We start from the raw sequence: 10,626 nt of genomic DNA, 5'->3' as shown, positions 1-10,626 counted from the left end.
CAAAGTGATCCTATAAGGGTTCCATTTTTTCCTTTTGTGGTTCGGAACCCTAAAAAGAAGGAGTACCTACTAACAATGTAATCATGAACATTTATCTTTTCTGTACTGAGACATAAATCTTTTACATAATAAACATACGGGTCAAACTAGCACCATCACTTATTCATGCTTTTTTAACGCTACAATGATTTTGCATTACACAAATCGAATTTCATCTTTCTTATCATAGGAAGAGAATTCATTATCGTGTGTCGAGAAGCCAGTTAAGTATTGTAGGTAAAGTCGGGCGTATCGAATGGTTTACAGTTAGACTCGATAATTAGAACGAAACGTTAAATGTGTGTTTGTTCGCTCGTTAGGTGTGTTAAATGTTGATTTACTACGACAATCAATACTTCCATAAATTATGTATAAACAATATAAATCAGAGGAGTGTTTGAACGCGCTAATCGAAGGAACTACGGGACAGATTTCAAAAATTCTTTCACCGTCGAATATGTACGTGATCCCAGAGTGAAGTTTAAAATAAATCAGGAATAGGGTTCATTATGTTCAAACATTAATAGGGTATCTATAGTATTAAAAACAGTATTGTTTGGTACAAAATAGTGTATTTTTGCCCGTCACTCAAAAATGATTAAACTTTCTACTTATGGAACAAATTTTAAAGGGTACGATTTATTTTATTATTGAGCGCTTTCATAATACTCGTGTAAAATAGTATTTTCTTGGAAAAAATAGGATTCCTCTTTAGTCTTTACATTATTAGTGTATTTCAACATAATATAATTTATTTATGTAGCTCACGACAGATGCAAAGGCAAAGCCACAACCGGTGCCCCACGGAACGTGAGAGTACTAAATGAGAACTTATAAATATTTACTGAGGTACAGAATAAATTGCGTCTTCCACATAGTGGACGTTAATGAGATATATTATCATGTTAAATACAGATTATCTTATATATAAAATTCTCGTGTCACATTGTTAGTCTGCATACTCCTCCGAAACGGGTGGACCGATTCTCATGAAATTTTCTGTGCATATCGGGCAAGTCTGAGAATCGGCCAACATCTATTTTTCATATGTACCACGGGCGAAGCCGGGGCGGACCGCTAGTATTTAAGTAAATTAATATTATGAAGTAGTAAGATATGTTTGATTTTTACTATTTATAATGCAAACTACTTGACCGATAATAAGAATGATTTTACATTCTGAAAGCTGACATCTTTACCAATCTTTACCGACTAGTACAAGGGAGGTTTGTTTTTATTATTCGGGTGAATACTGGGAGAATTAGCTTTCACATAAAATATGTACACATAGTTTGGACAGCGTGTTCTTTGCATCGTAAAGCAGCTACAGTAGTATTTCAAAACAAGCTAGGCTGTTTTTGTGGGAAAGTGCAATAAGCCAATAACTAACTTACCATATTTTTACGTATTTAAAGGTCTACAAACTTTAATATAATACCTATCTACTAACATGATCAATAGTATTTGTTATCATGATGAAATAGTATTTGTTGCTATTTAATTGTTAAAAGAGAAGCAGTAGTTGAAGGCCATTCAATAAAAAGGCTAGGCTCTTAATTAAACGGCTGAATAAGATGACTACGACATATTTCCATACTTTACCTTTACATTGATATAATTTTTTAGGGTGAAAGGGCCATCGATACACGATAACATTGAATAATCTTAACCGGTTTAAAACCGGTTCCAGTACCGTGTTATTAAAATATATTATCCGTAATGATAATAAAGCGTTGTACGCATATTAAAACTAGATGGAAAGTGGAAAGTCTGCGCGTGAGCAGTGAAACTAGGAGGCGGTTACATTGAATTGTTAATTTTGAACTGTTCAGTTTTGACCAAGTTACAAGTTAAAGGGTTATTGTGTAGGTTTCTGAAGAGTTTGTTTGTTTGAACGCGCTAATCTCAGGAACTACTGGTCCGATTTGATAAATTCTTTCGGCCCGTTTATCGAGGAAGGCTATATTATATCATCACGCTAAGACCAACAGGAGCGGAGCAATGCGGATAAAACCGCGGGGAATATCTAGTTATTGATCATGTTACTGGTAGCCTGTTTACTACTTTTTGATGTATGTTTTCATTATCTGATTTTTAACGGACATATAAGCTGAGCAGAACATATAGCAGAACTTGCTATCCTGCTAACATTATAAATGCGAAAGTTTGTGAGGATGGATGGATGTTTGTTACTGTTTCACACAAATACTACTGAACCGCTTACAATGAAATTTGGTATGTAGGTAACTGAAGACCCGGAATAAAACATAGGCTTTTTATCCCGGAAATCCCAAAGGAACGGGAACTATGCGGTATTTTCTTTGAAAACGCGGGTGAAGCCGCGGAAGGAAAGCTAGTTTCTTTATAAGTGCGTAGATATAATATGACGTTGAAAAGAACAATGAGGAATATATTATTATCACGGTGAACGGGTAGCCATTTTGGATTTTTGCAAATTTGGCAGACAAACAGACTGTAGGTCAGTCGGTATCAACTAGAGATGCACCGAATATTCGGTTCCTATCCGGTATCCGGCTTATCCGGCCCTTTTTTACTATCCGGCCGGATACCGGATAGTAATGTACCATCAGGCCGGATACCGGATAGTAAACTTGGTAGATTTTATAAAAATAATCTAAATAAAGACACAGTTGTAACTGAAGCTTTTTATTATTTTTAACGAAATTGTTTCGTGCTGACTGACACGATAAAAGTGTCTCTACCAAGAACTGTGACCGTGCGAACGTTCACTACGAAACAAGTCAAAACCTGCACGGCGCGGGCGGCATGCCGGTGCGCGACACGCACCTACGAAACTCAAAATGCCGCCGGCCGAATATTCGGCGGCCGGATACCGAACATTCGGCTGGTGGTCAGGCCGAATATCCGGTATCCGGTATCCGGCCAAACAACTATTCGTTGCATCTCTAGTATCAACCTTTTTTGAAGGCTTTTTACAGTTGAAGATGTAATAAACTATAAAGTAAATTATGTGAAGCTTTTTTTACAATTTTAAAATAAATTAATCGGGCATTTAAGTTAAAAATCTATAAAATATAGCGATAGAAATTGGTGCAGCCGTTTTGACATGAAACAAAAAAAAACGAAGATTTGGTTTCTTGGTTACCGTCTACTTGCCTCCAATCCGATCGAATTGTTTCGGGATAAAAACGTTCATAAATACTTATCCTCAAGTTTAGAAGAATTTTCAAAATGTATTCAGCAGTTTCAGAGATTACTTCTTATACCAATCTTAATACATATAACTATATAAATTTCGTGTCACAATGTTTGTCCTCAATGGACTCCTAGACCACTTAACCGATTATAATAAAATTCGCACACCATGTGCAGTTCGATCCAACTTGAGAGATAGGATAGTTTAAACATGTAGGTACCACGGGCGAAGCCGGGGCGGACCGCTAGTAATCTTATAGATAAATGTTTTCCTCTTAAACATTACGCTTTAAATGCGAATAAAATAATAATTAAAACAACTAACTATAACTACATACAACATTGGCGGCACAACCTTAACATTTAGGCTTGGCCAAAGGTCAAGCTATGATTCAGGACCGCACCCTTCGCATAGCCCTTTTTGGGTAAAGGGTGTTTTATAGGTCACGAATGTGTTTTTATTTTTGGCGCATTCCTGTTCTTTTTTTTAACTATATTTTTGTACTAAGAATTCTTAGTTCTTTTGTATATCTTGGGTGGATTTTATAAGTTTGAGTATGATGTGGAAAAGAAAATTGATAAACGAACTGAGAAGTATTTTTAAACTGTTATTTAGCTGTAAATAACTTATGAATTAGGTAATACTATTTAAATCATCATCATCATCATCAGCCCATATACGTTCCCACTGCTGGGACACGGGCCTCCTATGAGGGTACATTATTATTATTACTATTTAAATATAAAAGAAAAATTTAAAATATGTTTAAAATAAATTAACATACCAAAACAAGACTTTTCCAGCATGCAAATACATAAAATAAAATCTACCAAGACATTTCAACATACGCTGTTTTAAGACGATACACAAAAAAAAATCCACTGCTTGGCGGGCGGAGTCTAATAGCTCGCTATCGCGAACGCGGGTGTGCGCGAAGTCATTGTGTGCGTCCACACTGAATGCGCGGTGGCGGCGGCCTAGGCGGGCGCGACGAGCGGGCGCTCGCGGTGGCCACACCGACGCGCGAGCTCAAGTAGCGGTTCGACGTTTTTCGGGTGTTGCAAACTTTGGACGATTTGCTATTTTTACTGGACAGTCCGATTTTGAGATGAGATCATTATAGAAGTTGTACACAGTACACGAAATAAATAAAACAGAGGAATAACGGGTGAATCTTATATGAAGAATTGAGATTATACCCTACAAAATTACTATATAAGTGTTTTAGATTGAATCGCACTTATAAATAAAGAAGTTTCACTTCAACAATTAAGTATTTTCCGCTATTTTACGAAAAACAATAAAGGATATAATATATGAAGTCGAGCGACAAGACCGAACTGGTTTGATACCCCCGCCGTCCGCGCATTGGGTCGCTTGCTGACTAGGCCCGTAGTGTGGCCAGAACGCGCGGATAGGAGAGTTTGAAAACTACGCGCGCTGGCTCGCTCATTACCGTCGCACTAGGCTTCCGCCATAGTCATTTCAATGTGGACGCAAAGGCGCGTTTCATACGTTTGATATTTCGCGCCCGCCGTCGCAACCGCGCTAGGCTCGCAGTGTGGACCTGCACATTCTTGCAAACTCGCCGCGCTGCCGCTGGCCGACTCGGGACAAACATGTATGGAGTCGTCATACAGTTATAATATTGTTATACATTTATTCAATTGTTGATTTATTGGTTTTATTTTCTTGCTTATAAACAAATAATCTTCTTTCCAACAACTACTTAGACATTATTAATAATTATTATTATTTCGTAATGTTTACTTTATTACAAAATAATACAGGTTATAAATAATGTTTAAAATAACAAAAAATATTGTTACTCTGAAAAAATGAAATGGTACTCAATAACGCGGACTACTGAATTGATTTAGATAGAATTTGATGCTGACGTAGATATTACATCATGCCCAGAAATGAAAGGTACTATTTCTGAAAGAAGTTATAAACCCTAATTCTTCTCAGTCAAAGTCAAGAGTGAAAGATATCACTAATACAGTAAAACTGATGCGAAACTTTGGATGTTAATTTGTATATTTTTTTGTTAGTTGTTACTTAATCACGTTAAGACTACATTACCAATTTTGATCAAATATAGCTAATTGCCTGGATTTACACATAGGATACTTTTTATCCGAACTGAACACTTCTGTGGGATAAAACAGGATTCACGATATAACCTAATTCCACGCGGGCAAAGCCGCGGTCGGAATGATATTTTTTTAAATAAAAAAATTGTTTAAAAAAAAACACAAAATATATTGACGCATGTATTTATTTTTTGCACTCTATTATAATTGTAATTATTCATTACAAATAATCAAAATAAAATAGCCAGAACAAAGTTAGGCCCTGGTAGGGTAGGTAGGCAGGTACAGCAATGTGAGACGAACACTGGCTTATTTATACCAATAATAATGTATTATAAACATTAAATTAAGTTTACTTTCTAACAACAAAAATACATAATATTAGCTAATGTGAAAGCGAATCAACCAATCATCCCACAAAAATGAAATGTGCACACAAATATCCAAATCGGTTCATGTCATTAGGAGGAGTGACTGCAGCGCCATCTTCCGGGCCCAATTGTGTTTCCAGATCACCCAGGAACTCAATTTAATATACTTACACAAAATTTTTCGAAATGAAAACTCACATTACTATGTAAATATGAATATAAACCTGTTTTATTACTAAGCAATTTCCCGCACAGGTGTAGTAAGTATAAATGAAATAAATATCAACATCAAATTCTTTATACAACATACTTATCTACCACCTTCTAAGAAATGTAATTCTTGAAATTATTTCGTATTTTTTTTTAAATATAATACTACTCCAATGAGCTCCTGTTCCATATTATGTCCGCCATACTTCCACTAAGTTCACCATGATTTTTTATTTCTTTGCACTTTGTTCCTTTTTGCTAAAAATGGAATCATGCGATAAAACCAGTAGAACGTTGATAACATACATTTTTGACTGAATAAAGGTAAAGTTACGAAGGAGTGGGTTCACATTGTGAACAATCAGTGGGTTTATTTTCCTTCTGGATTCCGGATTTCTGAAAAGATTATCTATGCTATAAATGAAAAAATCTTACACATTCGTTATGTACTTAAAACAGGGGTACATATCAAACATCGTCTATAATACAATTATCATCAAATTTAAAATAAAACCAACTTACTTCATTAATTTGTTCCAATTGTAAGCATTCTTTTTCCTCCAACCTTTATGTTTCTTCTTCTTATTTTCTTTATTGTCCCCATTTGTCTCATTTTGTCTTATCGTGTTGTCACCCTTTTTTACGATTGCGCGAGCGACACAAGTTCCCCGTGTGACGGCCGTAGCGGGAATGACTCGTGCAGCGATCGGGGTAGGAAGGTACAGGGCGGCTCTCGCTATATTGGCTGGTCGCGCGCTAATTTCAAGTATTTCTTGTTTATTTCAAAACCATCGCATATTTCAAAATTCTAAATCGGTAGACGTATAGGTTGTATATTTTATAGTTAATATCCAAAAAGTCGTAACTTTACGTTTGTTATTTTGAAGATGCCAGAGATTATAAAAAAATAACAATGAGAACTTTGTATTTTTTTTCTATCGAGAAAATATCATGGAATCATGTTTCTAAAACGGTAGACGTATTGTGTTACTATTGAACTTTCTTGTCAAGAATTTTCATCACGACAACTTTAATAATATAAAAATTACGAAGGTTTAAAAAGGGCCGTAAATGTTAGAAAAATTAATTCATCACCTTAATTAAAAAATGTCTTCAATGTCTACCGCAGTTGAAACCGCGAGGCCTACTGTATACATACTATTTTATAAATCTTTACTAGTTACCTATCTATGCTGAAGAGTTTGTTTGTTAGAACGCACTAATCTCAGATACTACTGGTACCATTTGAAAAATTCTTTCGGTGTTAGATAGCCCATTTATTGAGAAAGGCTTATAGGCTTTAATTCATCCAACTAAGGCCAACAGGAGCGGAGCAATGCGGGTAAAACCGCGGGACATAGTTAGTAGAAAAATATTTCTATATGCCCAGTACAATCATATAATTGCAATGAACTAGTACTGCCGCTCTGGTAAAGCCACCTTGACCCATATACGAGTGACGCAGTGCAAATCGGGACTAGATGTTGCAATGTATGGAGTATAATTAGTAAATAATTAGTTGGCCGCCAAGCTTTAAAAGCTTTTGTTATAATTATTAAAAAAAATATTGTAGATAGTGCTTTGTCTAGTGGCTGTATTTAAGAGCATGCACGGGTTCGAATCCCGTAGCACCATAGAGTTTTTCTTCTCTAAAAAATAAAAATTCAAGAGCTTTTTGCAAAATTAGCTCGCTTAGTATTACCTATAGTATTTGCCCGTAAACTATCTTCCCTCTCCATCTACTGCTGACATGATCATGCTGTATAGTGTTTGAATACCTATCAGATTAACACAGCTTTCTGCTATTCTTGGTAAAAATTAACAATGTTTCTGAGTTTTTCTCCTGCCAACCAACAAAAAATCTTTTCGCTTTACAGAATTTAAACTGGATAGTGCCTAGTATTACTTAACATAGAACAAAAAGGTATTATAACAGCTTATTCGCGTTTTCCGCTATCCTTCTAAATGTTCCCCTTACAACGTAATTTATCAAGCAAATTTGTCCCGGTGCGTCGTTCCCGGGGTGTGGTCACCTTGACCCACTTCAGAGTATCGGAGTGACGCATTGCGAAATGGGGATTCGTGGTTACGATGTGAGTTCCGATATAGGAATGCTTTTTGCATAGATAAATGCTTTTTTTTAGAATAATGCATACCCAGATTGTGTCAGGCAGTGCGTACCTAGTACACTATCGACCGAGATTTGATTTTAGCTTCAATATGGAAATTACAGGTACTAGATACGTGGGTTTAAATACCGTGCAGGATTTCTGGGATAAAAAGTAGCCTATGTCTTATTCTGGGTCTTCAGCTACCTACTTACATACCAAATTTCATTGTAATCGGTTATGTAGTATTTGCTTGAAAGAGTAACAAACATCCATCCATCCATCTGTCCATCCGTCCTTACAAACTTTCGCATTCATGATATTAGTAAGTACTTAGTATATAATTTAAAAAAATTAAAATATAACAAAACACATGTTCAGTGGAATCAGAAGTGGGATGATTCATTTCACTAGACAATCTATTTTCGATTTACCATTACACTTGACAGATTTTCAAATAAATGCGTTTTTACCCTTATATTTCACAACTTACGATAGTTTCCATGAAATGGGGTGAGCACAGCGTTATTCACAGCCATGCGTGGACTTCCCGGTACAGTTGTGTGGAAATGTGAAATCTATGAAAATAATGAGTTGAGGAAAATAACTTTTTTCTTGTGCTGAGATATAATACTAGATGGAAAAGTAAAATACATGCATTTGAATGTATGAGTAGATATGATTTTTAAATTTTACATATTAAGTTAAACGTACCTACATACAGAATAGCACTCATTAATCTAATAAAAACACAGAAAGGTAGCGCTTTGTCACAAAGTGATCTATTTTTGCAATTTCTATTATCATTGCAAAATGCAAAGTATTCTTATGAAGTCGGCAGCAGCTACATAGGTATATTATGCAATTCATTAAGTAATGGAACATTTTAATTATGGAATTAAAACATAGTTAGAAACATTAAAGTTTGCTGTTTTATTTCATAACAAATTACAAAATTACCATGTGGAAGCTAGTAATTATCAGCTTATGGCACATCATAACAATTATTAATTCAGCAAACATTCGTACACGAAACATAATCATCATTACTATCTTATAAGTAGATTTTATCACAAATTGCTTTCTCTACTCGGCTGTACCAGCCGCCACTCAGTCGCGACGGTCGCCTAGACGCATGACGTCATCCCACCCCTAGCTACCCTCGTAGGGTTGCCATCTATAAGTTTTTAGGGTATAGACAAATGTACTGGAAAATGTAATAAAAATATATTGGCTGGGTATGTTAACAGAGTTGGTACTGGATGATGTTATAGACTAGTTTTCTACCCGTAGCTTTCTTCGCTTAATTTATGCCAGAATAAGTCATCTTCATATGAATTTCGGCATTCCACATCCTATTGCAGCCTTTGAAGTTTAAAGTTCGCGAAAATTAAATTTGTTATATGTACATATATGCCGTTATGATAAAAATTTCATCAAATCACAAGTGAAGTATAAGAACGGTACATATATAATAATACTAGCGGTCCGCCCCGGCTTCGCCCGTGGTACATATTTTGAAAAATAGATGTTGGCCGATTCTCAGACTTACCCGATATGCACAGAAAATTTCATGAGAATCGGTCCACCCGTTTCGGAGGAGTATGCAGACTAACATTGTGACACGAGAATTTTATATATAAGATTATTCCTGATTTACAATATTTCTAGTAGGAATGCTAATTTGTACGTGAATATTCCCAATTTTTGGAAGCTCAAAGGGACGAGCAGATGAGCCCATAGGATGAGCCCTATTCACTTAATAAAATAATCATTCTTTGCATTCTTCCTAAATCCTAGATGCTAAAATAAAATATTTACCTGAATTCGGTTAAACCACATGGCAACCCTACACTCAGGGGGCGGTAGGTGACAATAGTAGTCTGCCGCGCACTTCCGGGGTTTTTACTATTTTTTTATAGTTTATTTTTTAAAACTATGTCTCGTGCCCACCGTTGCGTTGGGGTGGATTGGTCCTAATTTTGAATTTCCAATTTTGTATTGTTAGTTTTAAATTTTTAATGGAAGTAAAATTTTCGGTTGTTGATAAAAATGTTGAATATTGATATGTATTTTACCGTTATGGTAATGGTTTGTATTCTAAATATTAATTACTTATTTATGTATTGTTTATTAAAATTTAAAAGTAATATTCCACAATACATAGAAATATAATAAAATTATCCGAGCATATGTATTGCATGTAATTAATTAATTATAATGAATTATCTTATTGAAATAATGTTTATAAATATTTAATTTTCATTTAACATCGACGTTGAAGATATGTTAAAGATTTTCGCCGAAGTTCCCACAGCCCGGCTAGCTCAGTCGGTAGAGCATGAGACTCTTAATCTCAGGGTCGTGGGTTCGAGCCCCACGTTGGGCGGCAAACTTTTTTATTTATTTTTAATACTTTTTAACGTATTATTTTTTATCCACTTTTTTATAATTTTTATAATTTTTAATTCAATACAGGTACTTTATTATTGCCTACAGCTGTATTAATTATTTTCGTAACTACCTATTTGTAAAAGTTTTATAACTTATTTATCTGAAAGAGCTTTTGATATTTTTAAAAGTATTTACGACTTCTGAATTTGTCCTTAGCTACTTATAAGCGT

At 35.1% G+C, this 10,626-nt stretch overlaps 1 non-coding gene across 1 annotated transcript; it reads left to right on the top strand.

Moving 5' to 3' along the window:
* The first annotated feature begins 10,318 nt into the window (after positions 1 to 10,318).
* Positions 10,319 to 10,391, top strand: TRNAK-CUU (transfer RNA lysine (anticodon CUU)). The gene has a single exon. It is a non-coding gene; the product is annotated as a tRNA-Lys (tRNA).
* Positions 10,392 to 10,626: the final 235 nt, after the last annotated feature.

The sequence above is a fragment of the Colias eurytheme genome, chromosome 30, assembly GCF_061535395.1.
Source record: "Colias eurytheme isolate Ceu_HAF_F1 chromosome 30, ilColEury1 Martin Lab GWU primary, whole genome shotgun sequence".
NCBI classification, from domain to species: Eukaryota; Metazoa; Arthropoda; class Insecta; order Lepidoptera; family Pieridae; genus Colias; species Colias eurytheme.
Note: the sequence above shows the minus strand (reverse complement) of the source record. Positions and strands in the feature narration are given on the sequence as shown.